Source organism: Rhamphochromis longiceps, linkage group LG14 (assembly GCF_057381845.1).
Source record: "Rhamphochromis longiceps isolate RC_006_pf linkage group LG14, R_longiceps_female_GT1.1, whole genome shotgun sequence".
NCBI lineage: Eukaryota > Metazoa > Chordata > Actinopteri > Cichliformes > Cichlidae > Rhamphochromis > Rhamphochromis longiceps.
The window spans coordinates 40,610,471-40,615,470 of NC_140570.1; the positions used below are offsets into that span (position 1 = coordinate 40,610,471).

At 48.8% G+C, this 5,000-nt stretch overlaps 1 protein-coding gene across 2 annotated transcripts in view; it reads left to right on the forward strand.

Annotated features, from left to right (window-relative positions):
• Positions 1-5,000, forward strand: part of plekhg2 (pleckstrin homology domain containing, family G (with RhoGef domain) member 2) — a 62,023-nt gene that overhangs the window by 37,687 nt on the left and 19,336 nt on the right. The window lies entirely within an intron of this gene.

Consider the following 5,000-nt stretch of genomic DNA (forward strand, 5'->3'; position numbering starts at 1 on the left):
TTACACAAATACATTGATCAGAGTTTATTTACTGGCTCTGAATGTATCTTCTTCCTTCCTTCTTTCCTTCTTTCCTTCCTTCCGTCCTTCCTTCCTCCCTTTCTCACTTGAAGTCTGGAATTTCTGGAGCATTATTTCAGAACGTCGTCAGATATTTTTGGATGGAAATACTTGCTCGCTTTGGTTTACGTGAGGAAGCCGCTGATGAGGTGACCTGACCATACCTGTGCTGTGTGATCACACCTGTAATATAACGTCTTTGGTTTTGCCGACTCGATGCTCAGAGAAAAAAGCCACGTTTCTGGACGGTTTGTTTAATGTGACCATGCGTGTCATCAGATGAGGTCTAGAAGAGGTCAGGATGCAGCGCAGGTATGAAAATGGCTTCAGAGTGATGAGTCAGGGCGTGAAGTCGAGCACAGCCATCCCTGCAGATCAGCTGAGACCCTGTAACTGCTGCTTGCTCATTACTTTGCCTTGAATTAACTTTTTCCTTTAGCCAGCCTACATTTTCTGTGTATATGCAAGACACTTTGCAACCCACTCCAACTCAGCTCGTTTTTAACCGTATGAGCTGTTAAATATAACTTAGGCAGAGCGGAACAGTAATCATCTTGTGCTGAGTGAAACATGGTTTTATTGCTGCAGGTAAACTGTTGCTGTTGGTTACATGTCCGTGATTCTGGGCTCTGGCTCAGCTGAAGTAACTCACAGTTACATGATCACAGAGTGGCCATCGTTGCTCTCAGGTGTGTTATAGAGTCCCTGCCTGCATATTACAGGCAGCAGGTAAATGTTGAGTGATTTAACTATGTGCGTCTGCAGGGTGGTCCAGGGGAAAGTACAGTGTAAAAAGGAAACGTTGTTGCACAGTCTGAAGGCTTGAATCTGGAGTCAGGTGTCATTTACTTTACCTGAGGCCTGTGTTAGAGGCGTGCCGGGTGATGTCTCGCTGACGTGTTTGAGGGAAACGTGGAGTAAAAGACAAAAGACACTTCTTCTGCTTCTTGAGCACATGTGTTAATGCTGAACAAGACTTTGTTCATGAAATAAGAGAAATGTGGAAACAATGTGCTTTAGTGCATACATGTCACAGTCTTTTCACCTCGACTGATAGCAGAAGCTAATATCAGGTTATGACTGTGAGTGAGTGATTACAGGCTCGGACAGGTTCAGTGAAAGTAAAGAGACGTCCTGAGTGTTTCTGTGGGCTGATCTGGGCTCAGTTACACGGCGGCTGTGACTCAGGAGGCAGAGTAACTAATCTGCTAACTGGAAGGTTGGTAGTTTGATTCCTGGCTGCTCCAGTCTCCATGCCAAAGCGTCCTTGGGCAAGATACCGAACCCCGAGGTGCTCTGTGATGTGTCGGTCAGGGTGCCAAAGTTCAATGGGAAACATCTTCCACCTGCAGGAGCTTCTGTCGCTTCAGCATGAAAGGATGAACTGGACTGGCGCTGGGTTGCAAAGTGGCTTGCAGATAAAGCAGCGTAACCTTAAAATATAACCGTTAATCAAGTCAAGAAGATGATCCTGGTATCAAATGTAGTGTTCCCCTTCATCATTCAACAGTCCCAAATTCAGCCCCTGCTGTGAACTCGGAGGGTGTTACTGTAAAATTTCTATTCCTCATCCTTATTTGGTCATCAGAAGCCCCACCCACCTGCTGCTTAAACCCTAATTTTTGAGGAGCAGCCAATCAGAAGAATGACAGATGAACTGAAGCCCAGTGTAAGCTAAAGAAGGATTATTTTGAACTGTGAGTCATGCAAAGCTGCTGTAATCCACAATAAGGTGGAAATGAACGGCTCTGTGATGCGTCTGAGCCGTGTGACTGTGGACCCGCCTCCTGCTCTGCAGTCAACCCGCCGACACACCGCCATCAGAGTTTTGATAAAAACACATTTCACTGCATTCAACTCTTTAGTCTTCGTCCTCGTCTCAGCGCGTTTCTGAGACGCCGCTCAGTCAGCTGCTGTTTATCACTGCGTTAAAGAGCCGGCGCTCCGAGGGAGGATGAAAACCAGACCTGTGTTTTCTTGGCCCCAACCCGCAGGGGAGAAGGAGGAAGAGGTGGAGGAGGGGAAGGCCCAGCTCGGTGTTTTGGGGGTCACGGGGTCCCCCGGGGTCAAGGTTAGGTTTGCTTATTTAGTGGGTTAAATTCCTGGGAAAAGAAGGGAGGAGATAAAATGTGTTGATGAGCTGAGGTGTGAACATCCAGGAGAAACAGGCGGGAAAACGTCATCTGCAGAGGATGGACAGGAGCAGCAGCCAATCAGAGGACTTCCCATAGACGAGCGCCATAACACCGTGTGTGATCACTGGACTTATTTAACTCAGGCATCAGGACGCTCCCATTATCACTGCCAAAACATTAAACACAGCAAAAGGATATTCTGCTTTATTTTAATAGATTTTAATTAATAAATTGTCTAAATTAAAAGACAATGAAGCTGCGTCTCCATGTCGCTGACCTCGTGCTCTTCCTGCTGACGGCGAGGGGAAGCAGCTCGTCTGCTCCTCAGGTGCACGCCTCGTCGGGATTGGTGGAAACCCGTGGCCCGCCCAAGTCTGCGTCAGGCTGTGGGCTGCGTGTTTGTAAAGCAGGAAATGAAGACGAGCAGAAAGTTTAGCTTTAAAACTCAGTAAACCGGACCGTTGTTGAAAGGCTTCGCTGAGCGTGGACAGGACGTGTGCGTGTGTGGACGCCGTCGCCGTGACGAGCGCTGACAGCTCGGCGTGCTGCCGGTTTGCTCTCGGACTGACCTGACAGACCTGCCTTAAATGCTGCTTCGTGCACATAAACAAACGTGCGTGGATCAGCGTTGTGATCGTTTCCATTTCCTTTGCCGATATCTCTGTTTTTCCCCGACATGCTTGTCGTCCGACATTAAAGACATTTTTCCTTCTGTCTTTAATTATCAGCTCCGTCTCTCTGTTTACTCGCGTCGTCGTCCCGTCTCTGTGCTTCCTTCACTTTTATTGTGGCGTCTCTCTCTCTGTCTGCCTGCCGCTTTGCCTCTGACATCCCGGCTTTTCTGTGGTCACTCCATTCCCAGAATTCCCTCTTCCTTTCCCATAATCCCCGGCTAATGATGTCCGCCGGCCACAAAACGAGGCCTGACGCCAGAGCCGAGCGAGCGAGCGAGCGAAGGCAGCGAGGAAGAGGAGGTGGAGGAGGGAGCGTGTGTGTGTCGGTCCATACGCACGGATATGTGTGTGTGTGGGTTTGTGATAATGAGAGCCTCGATCGGAGCTCGTTAGCTGAGAATGCAGTAAGAGTTTGCAGCGTGACCTCATATAATCTCCTCCTATCTCCTCCTCGTCACGGCCGCTCGCTCGCAACACCACCACGCTCCTCGTTTTCCCAGAAATAATCAAAATCAGCTCGTTTCACTGTGAAACAGTGAAAGTGGTATTTCACAGTAATCCGTCAACGTACGTGAAACACGGACGATGCTTTTCATTATCAGGGCTCTGAGCGTTCGTGGGTTCGTCCTCAGTAACCGAAGCTTCTCACGTGGTTTGATCCGCAAACTCCAACCTGTGGATGCAGCTCGTCCTCCATGTTCTGCTGCTCAGACCTCCTCCAGCTCTTCTTCGGGAAAACTTCCAGAGGTCTCCTCTCCAGCTGGATGTGCCTGGAACACATCTGAAGCATCCCCGTCAGACGATGTGGCGGAGCTCCTCGCCGTCCCTTCAGACGAAGCTCATTTACTCACTTTAATCATCCAGAGATGAGCGTCAGACAAACCTGCACAAACGAAGGGTCCTCTGGTGTTACCAGATGGAGGCCTGCTCCAATATGGCAGAAAAAGATCATCATCAACTTAAATGTCTTGTTACAGGAAAGTAAAAATGAATGAAACAGCAGTTCAGATCAGTGAGAGGCAGCTGGAGGACGATGTCTCCTGTCTGATCTCAGCTCAGATGGATCCATGTTTATCATAAACTCATATGAGCTGTCGGCGTGTTTCGTTCACGCCGCCTCAGTCGTCCGACGTCACGTGAAATATGTCCAGCAGTAAAAGTCCCTCCAGTGAAATTCTCTGAGGCTCCGCTCGTTCCTGATGCATTGTTCAGAGAGCTGCACTTTTTCAGATAGTCATCAGACATTTGGCTCGAGTTTCTGCCTAGCAACAAACATCGGCCTCGCCAAATAAAAACAAAGCTTCTCAGAGACGTTTTCAGTCTCATGCAACAGTTTGTTTTACTGCTCGTGTTATTTTTAAACTGCGCGGTGGGGAAATAACCAGATTCAGCTGCGCCGAGGTCATCAAAGCTCCTCAGAACGCACGGTCAGGACGGAGACTTCGACTTCAACCTAAATCCACTTTTCTAGGGTAGCTTTGCATGATTCACAATTTGATTCACGTCGACCTGACTCACTGTCAGATGCTCTTGTGTTTCTTCGCTGTTGGCCGTGTTAGATTAAAACGCCTCGCTCTGTTCAGCGTCACAGCGAACAACAAGTTTCCTGTTTTGCAACAAATTCCTTCTTTCCCAAATGTTCCTCATAATTCATTTTGGTTTGGAGGCCGGCAGCTTTCAGGCACCCATGGGCCTGAAAACGTGCACGGCTGCACATAGATCTCAAACACACGGAGTCTGTTTCAGAGAGAGACCAAGTTAGAGCATCGGGACGTTAAACCCGACGAGAGAGAAAGAGAAGGTTTGTAAGCAACGCCGCGACCCCAGCGGGCGTCCGAACGCTCTCGCTCGGCACGATAACCACCGTCAAAGCTTTATGATGAGTCCTCAAAAAGACGAGGCGAGCGTAACGCGCTGACGCTTTCTGCTGCCACTCAGTTGTTTCCAGCTTTGCTTCGTCCTGCACGAATGACCTTAAACGAGTATTGATTAAAACCACAGACGGAGACTCTGAGCTCAGCAGCAAACAGCCAGCAGGTCAAAGGTTATTCCACAGAATCTGGATTGGTTTGGCATCACGCCGCTGTGGCTTAAGAAGTGCACAGTGTGGTTAAGATGGATGGAGAAAAGA